Source organism: Dipodomys spectabilis, unplaced genomic scaffold (genome assembly GCF_019054845.1).
Source record: "Dipodomys spectabilis isolate Male_0828 unplaced genomic scaffold, ASM1905484v1 ptg000365l, whole genome shotgun sequence".
NCBI classification, from domain to species: domain Eukaryota; kingdom Metazoa; phylum Chordata; class Mammalia; order Rodentia; family Heteromyidae; genus Dipodomys; species Dipodomys spectabilis.
This window is the reverse complement of record NW_024871042.1, coordinates 9,454,719-9,470,546: the sequence shown is the minus strand read 5'-3', so window position 1 is coordinate 9,470,546 and position 15,828 is coordinate 9,454,719. Positions and strand designations below refer to the sequence as shown.

Genomic DNA, 15,828 nt, shown 5'->3' with positions numbered 1-15,828 from the left:
TGGTCTGTGACATATGTGTAAAGAGAAAAAAAGAGCAGCAGTGTGTGTGTTTTGCCTCAGGCTTCTAATTGCATGGCTGAAATTTCATATAGGAAAGTTGGAATAATCATAAGAAGGGGGTGTGAATCATTCTTAGGGTTTCTAGTCTTTGATATTTTTTCTTTTATTTTCTTTATAGCCAACACAACCAAGAAAAATTACACTCTGGTTCTGGTGAAGAAAAAGTGTATTAACTGTTGTGTCACAGATGAATAGACTGGGTTGGGACATTTTATGTTTGTTCGAATCATTGCTTTTTAATTTTGGGAACTATTCAAGTCAATGTCCTTTCCTTATAATTAGGTTTCCTCATACAGTTTCTTGCATAACATGAAAACTTTCCAGGTTAGTTGAGAACTGAAAGAGATAAGTTTTTAGTATTCTGGATATGAAAGTCCTGTGCTTTATAGATTTTTTTTGGGGGGGGGTCCAGTCATGGGGCCTGAACTCTGGGCCTGGGCGCTGTCCCTCAGCTCTTCAGCTCAAGGCTAGCACTCTACCACTTGAGCCACAGCACCACTTCTGGCTTTTTTTTTTTTTTCCTGCTTATGTGGTGCTGAGGAATCCAACCCAGGGCCTCATGCATGCAAGGCAAGCACTCTACCACTGAGCCACCTTCTCAGCACTATAGATTTTTTTTTTAACTATTCAAAACTACTTCATGCTTGTGTGCTTTTAGTAGGCTGGAGGAAGAAAGTCATGTTGCAACTGGAGTTTCACCTTGCTATGAGCTTATTTCACCAGCTCTGTGACCTTGTAACTGTGAATCCACATTTATTGCTTACATTAAAAAAAAAAAAAGCCTGGGTCCTGAGCATAGGTTGTTGGGTAGGAGCTACATTTGGAAAGCTAGCAAGCCAGAGATGTAGAGGCTGTCACAACAGACTATCTCACCTGTGGTTGCAGGGGTAAGGTTTGAAGAGGGAGTTATGGGAAACACTGAAGTTCTAAAGACACCAGGACAGTTACCAATCTGCTTTTTAGTGCATGGAATTCTGGGATCTGTAGGTCACTGGATGGCCTGGGTGATGTAATTTGAAGAAAAGTTACCTATTGGAAAGTCTCTGACTCCTGTCTTCTTAGTTTCTTTTCCTAGGAATAGTTAACTCTGCAGTTATTGTTAGGATACAAAAGGCATCTTATTCCTCCTACAGGGAAAGATAGCAAAAGGCTACTTTTTCCTGAAGGAAGGAGGAGATAGAAAAAAAGCAACTTTCCCTGGAGGGGTAGAGATAACTGAAGACAACTGCCAGAGGCAAGATAGTGAAATGTAAGTTTCCACACAATGGCTTTAATTCTTTAGTTGGGTCTGAAGCATTATCTACTGCAACACCAGAGGTTAAGGAACAATATTACTTAGTTATATAAACTCCAAAATCAATGACTTTTAAGATCACCTAAAAAAAGGAAAAGCTGGAGGGTTTACTTGGTTTCTCCTGTTAACAAGCCTGAAAATATTGCTTAGACTCTAGGCCACAATTTCTTCTCTTACAAACTGGGGGTAATAATAGTGTTTTCCTCACAAGGCTAAATTTCTATGAACTTAGGAATGTGCCTGGGACATGACATGAATGCTCCATAAATATTAGTTTTTATTATCAAAAGGTTATTTAGTCAAAGCAAGTACTCTACTGAGGGGTCAGAGTAGAGGCATCTCTCCAGCGATTCTAACTATTCACAAACAGTAGACCCCAGGACCTACACGGCAGGAAGGAGAGTGTTCAGAAAAATCTCCTGGGTCTTTTTCTGTTTGTCTCCTTCAACCTTTAAGGTCACTTGACTAAAACAAAAATAAACCACAACTGGCCCACAAAAGAGAACAATTCAGAATTATAAAATGTGAACTCTTTCTCTTTCTCTCTTTCTTTGTCCTTTCATGCATTTTTTTGTTGATAAAAAAGGTGTTTTACAGAAGGGTTACAGCTATATGTCAGATAAAGAGTACATTTCTTTTTGAACAGTGTCACCCCTTCCCTTGCTCTCTCCCAGTTTTTCCCTCCCATCCCCACCTACAAGTTGTATAGCTCTTTTTCAATGTACTGTGTATCACTGTTGTGTATCACTGTTGAATTTGTTCATCCTTTGTCCTACCATTTCTGTGCCCTCCCTTACCCTTTCAAAGATAGATAAATGAACAAACAAGACAAAAGGAAAACAAAAATCGCAACAAAGAAAAAAAAACCCTCTTGTTTCCATTTCTTGGAGTTCATTTTGATAAATATTATTTTATATAATCAGTTGCACATAGATATTGTGCCTTTGTGTTCCTCTCCTGTCCTAGTGTATAAAAAAAAGTGCAGACACTAAACAATTACAAATTCAGATCACTTAATGGAAAAGTTTCTAGCTAGGTGTGGTGGTACAAGGCAGCTGTTCGGTAGGTGGGGATAGGTGGGAATTGAAGTTCAAGGCTGGTTGGACAAAATGAGGTATATCTATAATCCCAGCTATTCCTGTGACAGAAGTAGGAGGATCCTGGCCCAATACTAGCCCCAAGTAAAGATCCTGAGACCCTATTTAGAAAATAAGCTACAAAAAAATGGGGCCAGGGATGTGGCTCAAGTGATAGAGTTCTTGCCTATCAATTGTGAGGCCTTGAATTCAATATGGTGGTGAAGAAGGAAAGACTCTATTAAATTAAGATCTTAGCTTGCTTGTCACCGGTGGCTACTCAGGAGGCTGAGATCTGAGGATCACGGTTCATAGCCAGCCAGAGTAGGAAAGTCCCTGAGACTCTTATCTCCAATTAATCACCAGAAAACCGGAAGGGGTGCTGTGGCTCAAGTGGTAGAGCTCTAGCCTTGAGCTGAAGAACTGAGGGATAGGGCCCAGGCTTAGAGTTCAAGCCTCATGATTGATCAAAAAATAAAAAAAAAACACACACACACACCAGGACTGTTATCATGTCCAGTGGTACATGTATGTGTGTTTGTTGAGTTGAATTCTGTGTCTCCTGGACTTTGTTTTCATACATGCATATAATGTATTTGTTATAATTTCATTCTAATTTATACAAGGTTGAATAATACTCCATTGTGTATACCTCACTTTCCTTAACCATTTATCTGGTAATGGGCACATAGGTTGATTCCATAACTTGGCTATTAAGAATAGTGTCATGATAAATTTGGGTGTACAGCTATCTCTATTGTTTGTTGATTGAGATTCCTTATGGACATAAACCCAAGAGAAGTATAGTATAACAAAGAGCACATAGTAGGCCTATTATTTTTAATTTTTTTTTTGTGGAACCTCCATACTGATTTTTATATTAGCTGAAATTACAATCTCACCAACAGTGTATATGGGAATGTGTCACCACAATCTTACTAACAGTTGTTTCTTTGCGTTTTGTACTGATACTGGGGCTTAAACTGAAAGTCACATGCTCTCCCTTGTTTTTTTCTGCTCCGGGATAGCTTTCTACTACTACTTGAGTGATGCTTCTAGTTACAGCTTTTTTCTGATTAAGTCAAGGTAAGACACTCCAGATTGGTCTGCCAAGGCTGACTTTGAACCTTGATCCTCAGATCTCTGTCTTCCAGCTGTCTCACTAAAAGTTTATGTATTAACTACATGCTGCTTGCTTCCTTCCTTCCTTCCTTCCTTCCTTCCTTCCTTCCTTCCTTCCTTCCTTCCTTCCTTCCTTCCTTCCTTCCTTCGTTTCCTCCCTCCCTCCCTCCCTTCGTTTCCTCCCTCCCTCTCTTTGTTCCCTCCCTCCTTCCCCCCTTCCTTCCTTTCTTCTCTCTTCTCTCTCCTTCCTCTCTCTCTCTCTCTCTCCCTCCCTCCCTCTCTGTCTCTCTGTCTGTCTGTCTCTATCTTTGTCAATTGTGGGGCTTGAACTCAGGCCTGAGCACTTTTTGCTCAAGGCTAGCGCTAGCCACTTAGAGCCACAGCTTCACTTCCAGTTTTTGAATGGTTAATTGGAGATAAGAATCTCATAGGGACTTTTCTTCCCTGGCTGGCTTCAAACTGCGAAGCTCAGATCTCAGCCTCCAGAGTAGCTAGGATTATAGGCTTGCTAGGTAGGTGCTCTATCACTTAAACCATGCTTCTAGTCATTTATTATTCATATGTTGTTACTTTGGTGAAGAATTCAAGCATTAAACTTAATAAGAGTAGAAAGAAGTTGGGCTTGGTGTCTCATGCTTGTAAGCCTAGCTACTCTGGGGTCAGATTTGAGAATTGTAATTCCAAAGCAGCCTCCGGCAGGAAAGTCCTTGAGATTCTTATCTCCAGTTAACCACCAAAAAGCCGGAAGTGGAGCTGTAGCTCTGGGTGTTGAGCTTTAGCAAAAAAGCTCAGAAACAGTGCCCAGGCCCTGTCTGAGTTCAAGTCCCAAGACTTGCACAAGGGAAAAAAAGAGTAGTGACAATGGGTTTCAAATATTCCTCACTTGATGTAATGTTGATTAAAGCTTTGTCATATATAGTCTTTATTGTGTTGAGGTCTCATCATTCTGCTCCTAATTTCTTTAAGACTTTTACATTATATTTTTAATTAATTAATTTTTGTGTCGGTACTGGTGTTTAAACCCTTAGCTGCATGGCCTTGCTTAGCTTTTTAGCTATAGGATAGCAATCTGCTACTTGAGCCATACCTCCACTTCTGGCTTTTTGCTGTTTAGAGATTAAAGACTCGTGGACTTTTCTGCCCAAGGCTTTGAACCTTGACCCTCGGATCTGAGCCTCTTGCATAACTAGGATTTTTTTTTTTTTTGTCAGTTGTCGGGCTTGAACTCTGGGCCTGGACACTGTCCTTGAGCTCTTCAGCTCCAGGCTAGCACTCCAGCACTTAAGCCACAGTGCCACTTCTGGCTTTTTCTGCTTATGTGGTGCTGAGGAATGGAACCCAGGGCCTCATGCAGACAAGGCAAGCACTCTACCACTGAGCTACCTTCCCAGCCCTATTAGGATTTTTAATGTGAAGGGATGTTGAATTTTGTCAAGGGCTTTTTCTTTAATAATCATGTGATTGTTTTTTCTTGAATCCATTTACGTGCTATGTTACTTCTGTTGTTTTGTGTGTGTGTTGAATTGTCCTTTAGTCTCTGAAATGAAACCAACCTCATTATGGTGTATGATTATTTTAGTGTAGCATTGAATTTGGTTTGCTATTCCAGGGATTGAACTTAGAGCCTGCACACTGTCCCTGAGCTTCTTTTGCTCAAGCCTAGCACTCTACCACTTAAGCCACAGAGCCACTTCCGGCCTTTTCTGTTTATGTGGTACTGAGGAATTGAATCCAGGGCTTCATGAAATCTAGGAAAGCACTCTACCACTAAGCCATATTCCCAGCCCCTTTATTAAGGACTTTTGCTGTATGTTTCTCAGAGAATTTACCTGTTGTTTTCTTTTGTTGTTTTATTACTTAATTTTGTTATCAGGTTAATAGAGTGTAGTTTTATAGATAGAGTTTGGAAGTATTTCTCTCATTTCTATTTTATGTAATATTTATGTAATAATTTGAAGAGCATTGTTAATTCTTCTTTAAAGATTTGGTAGAATTCAGCAGTGAATCCATCTGGTCCTAGGCTCTTCTTTTTTTGGAGGGGGAGACTCTATTACTGCTTCAGTAAGATTCTTTATTAGCTGGGCTCTGGTGGCTCATGCTTGTAATCCTAGCTACACAGGAAACTGAGATCTGAGGATTGTGGCTGTAGCCAGCCCAAGCAAGAAAGTACATGAGACTCTTACCTCCAATAAACTACTCAGAAAAGGCTGGCAGTAGTATTGTGGCCCAAGTGGTAGAGCACAAAGAGGCAGGGACAGAGCCTAGGTTCAGAGTTCAAGCCCCAGGACTGGAAAAAAAAAAGATTCTTTATTATTGCTTGCTATTGATGTGTTCATGTGGTTTATATCTTTATTCAATTTTAGAAGGTCATATGTTTCTAGAGTATAAGTTTGTGTAATATTCCTTAATAATCGTTTGGATTTTAATATCTCTGTGTGTGTGTGCATGTGTGTGTAAGAGAGAGAGAGATCCTCAGATCTCAGCTTCCTGAGTAGCTAGGATTACTGGCATAAAATACAACCTCTTGATTAACAAGGATTACAGGTATGCAATACCAGTACCTGGCTTGTAAGACCCTCTTTTTTTTGGGGGGGTCTGGTTGTGGGGCCTGAACTCTGGGCCTGGGCGCTGTTCCTCAGCTCTTCAGCTCAAGGCTAGCACTCTACCACCTGGGCCACAGCGCCACTTCCGGCTTTTTTTTCTTTTTGCTTATGTGGTGCTGAGGAATCGAACCCAGGGCCTCAGGCATGCAAGGCAAGCACTCTACCACTGAGCCACCTTCCCAGCCCCAAGACCCTATTTTTTGAATAGGGTCTTACCTTTACACATGGGCTAACTTGGACCATGATCCTCCTATTGATGTTTCCAACATAGAATGACAGATGTGGGATACCTTCCCCATTTTTATTGGTTGAAGTAGAAAGTTACTCATCTGTTTTATCTGGGCTGAACTCATATCAAGATCTTCCTGATGCTAGCCTTCTGAGTAGTGAGGATCACGGATATGAGGTACTGCGCAGTCACTGACTTTTTTTTTACTGTATTATTGTTAATAATAATAATATTTTTTTTCTGTTTTGGTACTAGGGATCAAACCTAAGATGGTGTATTTACTAGGCAAGTGCTTTGCCACTGAGGTACTAGGTACCACTGAGGTACCTAGTTACTGACTTTTTGTTGTTGTTGTTAGTTGTGGGGCTTGAACTCTGAGCTTGGGCACTGTCCCTGTTCTCTTCGGCTCAAGGAGAGTGCTCTACCGCTTGAGCCACACTGCCACTTCCAGGTTTTCTAGTGGTTTATTGGAGATAAGAGTCTCATGAACTTTCCTGCCCGGGCTGGCTTTGAACCATGATCCTCAGATCTCAGTCTCCAGAGTAACTAGGATTATAGGTGTGAGCCACCGGCGCCCTGCTTAGTCACTGACTTTTAAAAAGATCATTCTATAAGGTTTCTGAGTCTTATTTTTCTTCTTTTTGGATATGAAACATCTACATCTTCCTTTCTTCCTGCAGTCCTGCACTGAATACTCAGGTAATTAGTGGACTGGATGACAGTGGATTTGATTTCCGATCAAATCTTCCCTGCTGGCTGCCCTGTCAATACTGGAGTGCTAGAGAAAGTACTGTAGCTGGCTCCTTTCCCTAGACCTGTCTGTACATTCATGGAATCCTCTCACTTTGCCATAGAAAACTGTAGGAAGCCTTTCCACCTCTTTTCTTTCCCTAGTGACTAGCAATACTGTGCCTATTAAATATTTGTTTACATTTTGTCATACAAAATAAGATTGTACCCTGAAAGCCTGTCTTCTTCCTCATCACTTAACATTGTTTTAGGAATAAGAAAAGTAACAGCATCTTCTTAGTCTCACTGCCTGCTTGACTTTGTTTGACAAAAATGGTGTGAACATATAGTCTAAGGATGTTGGGAAGCTGAGGTAAGGAGGATCACTTGAGTCCAGAGTTCAAAGCCAGCTGCACTTTGAGACTTAATTTCTCTCCCCACCCCCACCAAATAAAAAGGTATGTAAAAAAAGAAGTTTCACAGTAACACACATAAGTCAATTAGTATACATCCTTTTTTTTTCCAGATATTTTGGAAAGAAAATGAAAAGGTAAATTCTCCTTTGTGATTTCTAGCTTTTGAAGAGAACCAAATGCACCAGCTAGTTGACTGATAAAACTCTGGATGGTTCTGGTACCCATAGTGACATTTCCACAATGATAAGGAAGTAGGGTGCAATTTGTCCTGCTTTCTCCAGCACAGGCCTTGTCTTCTCTTTCAAAGAGAAAAATCTAGGTTACTAGTCCCGGGCTTCTCAGGTGTCTCTCAGAGTGTATCTGCGTCTGAATCTCTCCTGTCCCCTGCACAGTGGCCTCTCAGGAGATGGTGACCTACCCTGACTATGTAGTAGGACTGTCTTGTCTTCCTGAGTTCTGATACCACAGTGAGTCTTGTAGCTTATGAACCAGCATTCTGTGGCTGCTCCAACATGTAGTAAGGGTTAGACCTTTTGGGGGATTGATGATCACAGACCCTTTGAAGTAAATGCAAATTATTTTCCTTGATAAAACTACATCTAAATCCTTAGTGGAGCTTGACTATTTGTTGAAATAAAAAATGTATTTTTTTCTGCTTTTCCCCATTCCAAGACAATAGCCACAACTTTGTATTCCTGTTTTTAATATGAGTTTATGTTACAGGCCTAAAGGCAGAAGGTTCTAAAAAAATTGACTTATGTATGCATGTATGTACAATCTGAAAAGTTGGAACATGTGTATAGATTTGTGTAACAGTCACCTCAATGAGAATACAGGACAATTCTGTCAAAAATAACCATATTTGCAGAGTCGTTCTGAATTCCATTGATGTATGTTGGGACAATCTGTTCAGTAATACCATACTGTTTTGTTATTGTGACTTTAAATCTTAGAATTAGGTCTTATGAATTATCTAATTTTATTTCTTTTTTTTCCAATATTTTTTTATTGTAAAAATATTGTACAGAGGGGTTACAGTTACAAGAGTAAGGTTAATGTTATTTCTTTTCTTTTTTTTTTTTTTTTTGGGTCCGGTCATGGGGCCTGAACTCTGGGCCTGGGTGCTGTCCCTCATCTCTTCAGCTCAAGGCTAGCGCTCTACCACTTGAGCCACAGCACCACTTCCGGCTTTTTTCTTTTTGCTTATGTGGTGCTGAGGAATCAAACCCAGGGCCTCAGGCATGCAAGGCAAGCACTCTACCAGTGAGCCACCTTCCCAGCCCGGCTAATGTTATTTCTTAAAAAAACAGTTTTGGCTGGATGCTAGTGGCTCATACTTATAATCCTAGATACTCAGGAGGCTGAGATCTGAGGATCCTGTTTTGAAGCCAGCTGGGGCAGGAACGTCTCCAAGATTCTTATTTCTGATTAACTATCAGCCAGCTGGTGCAGGAGAGTCCCCAAGACTCTTATCTCCAATTAACTATCATATACACACACAGGTTGGTAGTGGAGCTATGACTCAAGTGGTAGAACACTAGTCTTGTGCACAAAAGCTCAGGGACAGTGCCCAGGTTCTGAGTTCAAGCCCCAGGACTGGCACCAATTTTTTTTTTTTTTTTGGTCCAGGTTCCTGTAGCTCAAATTTGTAATCCTAGCTATTAGGAAGCTGAGATCTGAAGATTGTGCCTGCAAGCTTGCCCAGGCAGGACAGTCCAAGAGACTCTTATCTACAGTTAACCACTAAAAGTTATTAAGTGGAGCTGTGGCTCAAGTGGTAGAACACTAGTTTTGAAAAAAAGAGCTAAAAGACAGTGCCCAGACCCTGAGTTCAAGCCCCAAGACCAGCACACAAAAACAGTTTCAGAGAACTGAAGGTGTAAAGTGGGTATGTATAGTACATGCTAAGCATGTGTAAAGCCTTGGGTTTCATCTCCAGTACTAATATCGGCCCTGAAGCTTTAGTTATAGTAGTTTCATTGCCTGATGCTTCTCTCTCTCTCTCTCTCAGTATTAAGGTTAAACTCAGGGCCTCAAGCTTACAACTGTAGTGCCTCATTCTGCCTGATCCATTTTAGAATTTGCTTGTCTATATTTCAAAGTTGTTTTTTTTGGGGGGGGGGGGAGGGATTTCTTTTGGAATCATATTGACTTTATAGCTTAGTTTGGGGACAATTGATGTCTTGTGTCTTTTAGTGTATAAGAACATACTGCCAGGCACTGGTGGCTCACACCTGTAATCCTAGCTACTTAGGAGGCTGAGATCTGAGGACTGCAGTTCAAAGCCAACCCCAGGCAGGAAAGTCCATGAGACTCTTTTTTTTTTTTTCTTTTGGGTCGGGTCGTGGGGCCTGAACTCTGGGCCTGGGTGCTGTCCCTCAGCTCTTCAGCTCAAGGCTAGCGCTCTACCACTTGAGCCACAGCGCCACTTCCGGCTTTTTTCTTTTTGCTTATGTGGTGCTGAGGAATGGAACCCAGGGCCTCAGGCATGCAAGGCAAGCGCTCTGCCACTGAGCCACCTTCCCAGCCCACTCCATGAGACTCTTATCTCCAGTTAACTACCAGAAAACTGGAAGTGGTGCTAATGGCTCAAGTGGTAGAGTGCTTGCCTTGAGCTAAAGAGCTCAGGGACAGCGCCCAGGCCCAGAGTTCTAGTCCCAGGACCAAAAATAAAAATAACATATTATTTCTCATTTCATTTAGATCTCTAATTTCTTTGACTAATATTTTGAGGTGTTGGGCTGGGAAGGTGGCTCAGTGGTAGAGCCCGTGCTTTGCATGCCTGAGGCCCTGGGTTCGATTCCCCAGCACCACATAAGCAAAAAGGAAAAAAAAAAAGCCGGAAGTGGTGCTGTGGCTCAAGTGGTAGAGTGCTAGCCTTGAGCTGAAGAGCTGAGGGACAGCGCCCAGGTCCAGAGTTCAGGCCCCAGGACCAGACCCAAAAAAAAAAAAAAAAGCAAAGGCAAACACCACCACCATCACCAAAATCCCCCATGTTTCCATTTCCTGGAATTTGTTTCTATAAACAGTATTACAAGTTTTCAGAAGCATTATGCCTTTGAGTTCTTCCCCTAAGAGTATCCTCCTTTGGTCTTACTGTGTGTGAATGATTGGAGTTCTGTATAATTTATCATGTATCAGTGTTTTTTAGTTCCAGCGTCTGCGTATGAGAGAAACCATATGCCGTTTGTCTCTCTGAGGCTTACCTTACATGACCTAATTTTTGTTAGGTATATATTATTATATGTTATTATTCCATTTTATTTATTTATTTGTCAGTCTTGGGGCTTGAACTCAGGGCCTAGAAACTGTCCCTGAGCTCTTCTGCTCAAGGCTAGTGCTCTACCACTTTGAGCCACAATGCCACTTCTGGTTTTCTGGTGGTTAATTGGAGTTCTGAGTTTCACAGACTTTCCTGCCCAGACTGGCATTGAATCACAATCCTTAGATCTCAGGATTACAGGTGTGAGCCACTAGCACCGGGCTTGCATATTCTTCTTCTTCTAATGGCTGTGTAAAATTCCATTTTTTAGGTCCAGCTCATCTATTGTAGGGTATCTGGGAATTTCTAAACTAGGGTATTGTGAATAGTACAACAGTGAATACGGAGATGTACAAGTATATTTATGGTATTCTGACTTGTAATGTTCTAGGTAGATGGCCACGAGTGGTATGGCTGGGTTGTAGGGAAGTGCTGCTTAGTTTTTTGAGATTGCCATCCAGAGTGGTTGTACTCATTTACATTACCACCAACAGTGTAATAATAATGTTCCTTTCCCTCACATCTCCACTAGCAATTCTTGTTCAAATTATTGATGTTGGCCAATCTAACTGGGTGAAATATATAGAACCTCGAAATTGTTTTGATTTGCCTTTCTTCTATGGTCAAGGATGCTGAGCATTTCCTTATGTCCATTCTTGCTTTTTCTGAGAAGTCTCTCTTTAGCTCCTTTGCTCAGTTAGTGATTGCTTTATTAGTTTTGAGAGGAGTTCATTTCTTGAGCTCCTTGTATATTTTGGATAATAGGCTTTGTCAGATGGATTGTTGGTAAAGATCTCCCTGTCTGTCAGCTGTCTTTCTAGTTTAGTAACTGTGTCCTATGCAGTGCAGAAACTTTTTATTTTGATGTAATCCTATTTTTCAATCTCCTATCTGCTAGGCCCCTGAGACTCTATACCTATAATTTCTGATGCTTCTTCTACTTCCTCTTGGAGCAACGTTTCAGGTCAGAAATTGTGGTCTTTGATCCACTTTGAGTTGATAGTGCATGGTGATAAACAGAGATCCACTTTTAGTTTTCTATATATGGATATCCAATTTTCCCAAACCAATTATGAGTATGTTACCTTTTTTCCATTGTTTATAGGCTCCACTTCCACCTATAGGTTTTACAACTCCCGCCCCCTTACTGCCATGGCCTGAGCCCATCTTTCGTGCAGAGGCAGTTGGGGACACTTATCCAAACCATGACAAATAAACATATGTTATATAACTATGTAGTCAAAATATAATTTAAATAGCAATAAAACTACAAAACAATTCAAATCAACTGTTAATTTAGTGCAATAAGTGTTTTCTGTTAGGATGAAATCTCCACAGGGTATACAAGAACATCCTGTCTGTTGTGGAATTAGTGTTCTGGGTTTGTTTTGCTTTTACACTGTGTGTTTCTGCTGCTGCATACCATGGACTTGCTTATATTTTCTCGAGTATGAAAAGAGCTCTGCATAGTGGGCCATAATGTAACTTGCTGTTCCATGTGATTCATGATTAAGTTTGCTTCTGGTCTTTCTATCTGTAGATGCAAATGTAGTACTGAGACTTTGAGGCAGAAAAAAAAAAAACTAGTACCACATAGAAAACTGTCCCTTGAGCATATATATGGGGGACACAGATTTGAGAAACTGTGTGCTGTAATTTCTCCTCTTGCCTTTTTATGGATAATCTAGGGACAGCAAGGCTTCAGCCTGATGGTACTATACTTGGTAAAACTCCAGGGTGTTCAACCACCATGAACTTACTTTCTGCAAACTTCATGAGATTAGTGTACTAGAATTGTCTAGGTTTGAACCAGGGGACAAAAACACTATGTTAAACAGCCGTTCCATACCCTGTACCCATGGAAGGTGGCTGAGCTGGGGAAAATGCAGGTTGAGATGTGCCTGTTTTCTCTATCTACCTTTGCCTCTCCTGATTCTGTCCCCATGAATTCCTGAAAAATCTGCCCCTCTTCTGAGAATGTTCCGTACCTCACCATCAGTCATATACATTATCTCCTGTGACTGTGGAGCACTGTGCCAGCTCTTTGGAACCCATCAGCTCTTTTCTTTTTCTTTTTCTTTTTTTTTTGGGTCGGGTCGTGGGGCCTGAACTCTGGGCCTGGGTGCTGTTCCTCAGCTCTTCAGCTCAAGGCTAGTGCTCTACCACTTGAGCCACAGTGCCACTTCTAGCTTTTTTTTCCTTCTGTTTATGTGGTGCTGAGGAATCAAACCCAGGGCCTCATGCATGCAAGGCAAGTGCTCTACCACTGAGCCACCTTCCCAGCCCTCCATCAGCTGTTTTCTTGGAAAGCATAGAATTAAATGTTCCCTTCCCCCCAATAATGATATTTCAGGCTGGGTGTTGGTGGCTCATGCCTATAATCCTAGCTACTTAGGAGGCTGAGATCTGAGGATTGTATTTTGAGGCCAGCCCAGGCAGAAAAATCTGTGAGACTTTTTAATTTCTAGTTAACCAAAAAAGCCAGAAGTGGAGCTTTGGCTCAAATGGTAGAGTTTCAGCCATAAGCAAAAAAGCTGGGAGATAGTGGTCAGGCCCTGATTTCAAGCCCCAATACTGGCACACCAAAAAGAGAAAAAAGAAAAAGAAAAAAAAAGGAAAAGAATAGAATTTCAAATTTTAGAAAGTTGGCTGAGGAATGCTTTGATTCAAAGACCCCCTGAAGTCATTTGAGGGTTCTTGGCTGATTCTGAAAGTTCACTGTTTAGCTGTTTTAGGAAAACAAAGACATAACTTTCCAGAGTTTTCCTCAGCATCTAGAGGCATGTGTTTGTAGATACCAGTGGGGGTTATCTTCTCAGTGAGCCTTCCCCGTACCTTATTTAAATGTGCCAGTCATTTCCCCCACACTTCCTGCTTTATTTCTCTCCACACCACTTACATTATCTTAAATACGATTTGTGAGGGACAAAGACTATAGCTAGTTCATTGCCTGGCATGTATAAGTTCCTGGGTTCCATCCTCAGCATTACCAAATCAGATTTTAAAAAGTATAATTGTTTATTTATTGTCTCCCTCTAGAGAATGTAAGCTTCACAAGTAAAAGGTCTTTGTTTCGTTTGCTGCAGTATCCCAAAGCTTAGGATAATGTACTCAGTAAATACTTGTAGAATAATGCTTTCAACTTGTGTTCCCCCTAACTGTTTTTGGTTGAGAAAGAGTTTGACTGTCTTGGTTAGGTTAGCTTCAAGTTCCTGGGCTCAAGCGATCCTTCTGTGTCTCTTCCTGAGTAACTGGGACTACATACCTATACCACTGTTTCACCTTTCTGTTTTCTAAAGATAGGCTGTCCATATTTGCTGGGGATGGCTTACAGATGGTAACATGCTCTGTGGCCTTGGGTTATTGCATAGGGGAGAAGGAACTTTTGACTTGGCTTCATTCACAGGAGCAAGGATTTCTGGGTGTGCAGATCCCTAAGGCTCAGTGGTAATCATCACATGATAATCACTTATGTTGAACAAGGTTGGACTGGTCTCTTGAGACAAACAGAAGCTTGCAGGTAATTGCTGAAAAGCAAAAATATTACAAAACATGTAAAGCTCTGGAGAATAATATAACGCTTTGGAAGCAAAACAACTTGACTGGGAAAAGCAAAACGTATAAGTCAGTGTCTTGTTTCTGCTGTTTGATGTTGAGACTCTTCAGGTAACTTGCTCAATATGAAACGAGACACAGGCTCCACCATGCCTGGCCTTGTGGTTGGTTTTTTATGACTGACTTCTTTCACTTAGCATATGTTTTCAAGGCTCATTAATTTAGTATTACTTCATCCAAACATTTCTCTGTTTTTAAAATGTTTAGAACTTTGTTTACTTTTTTTGGGGGGGAGGGGAGTCCGGTCGTGGGGCCTGAACGCTGGGCCTGGGCACTGTCCCTCAGCTCTTCAGCTCAAGGCTAGCACTCTACCACTTGAGTCACAGTGCCACTTCCAGCTTTTTTCTTTTTGCTTATGTGGTGTTGAGGAATCGAACCCAGGGCCTCATGCATGCAAGGCGAGCGCTCTACCACTGAGCTAACTTCCCAGCCCCTGTTTACTTTTTTTTTTTTTTTTTTGCGTCCAGTCATGGGGCCTGAACTCTGGGCCTGGGCGCTGTCCCTCAGCTCTTCAGCTCAAGGCTAGCGCTCTACCACTTGAGCCACAGCGCCACTTCCGGCTTTTTTTTTTCTGCTTATGTGGTGCTGAGGAATCGAACCCAGGGCCTCATGCATGCAAGGCAAGTGCTCTACCACTGAGCCACCTTCTCAGCCCCTGTTTACTTATATTTTATGTAGGCTCTTACTCCCTTTATAAGTCTAGCCTCAAATTCTTAATCTTCTTTTCCTCCACCTGTCTCCACCTGTTAATACTGAAATTATACCTCTGTGCCACCACAGGGATGTTGAGGAAACTATTTTTAATTAGCATATATTAACCCTACACAGGGTTCTATTGTAACATATCCTCTGGAATGTATACAGGGTATTCTGACCCAATATACCCCTTCTATTACTCTCCCTCCCCTATTCCACTCCATCCTTAACGAAACAATTTGAAAAAATTTCATTGTTTATTTATTTTTATTTTATTTTTGTGGTGTGTGTGTGCGTGTGTGTGTGTGTGTGTGTGTGTGTGTGTGTGTCTGTGTGTCTGTGTGTCTGTGTGTCTGTGTGTCTGTGTCTGTGTATGTTTTCCAGTCCTGGGACTTGAACTCAGGGCCTGTGCACTGTCCCTGAGCTATTTTGCTTAAGACTAATGCTTTACTGCTTGAACTCCATTTCTGGCCTTTTGTTCATTAATTATAAGAGTCTCATAGACTTTCCTAATTGGACTGGCTTTGAACCATGTTCCTCTGATCTCGGCCTCCTAAATAACTAGGATTATGGATATGAGCCACTGGCACCTAGCTTGTTTAATTTTTTTCTTTTCTTTTTTTTTCTTTTTTTGGTTGTGGGGCTTGTACTCTGCGCCTGGATGCTGTCGCTCTTTTTGCTCAAAGCTAGGACTGGACCACTTTGAGCCACAGTACTACTTCCAGT

The 15,828-nt window shown here is 41.4% G+C and overlaps 1 protein-coding gene across 1 annotated transcript in view; it reads left to right on the top strand.

Moving 5' to 3' along the window:
• The window catches only part of Ninl (ninein like), a 139,842-nt gene that overhangs the window by 6,471 nt on the left and 117,543 nt on the right, over positions 1-15,828 (top strand). The window lies entirely within an intron of this gene.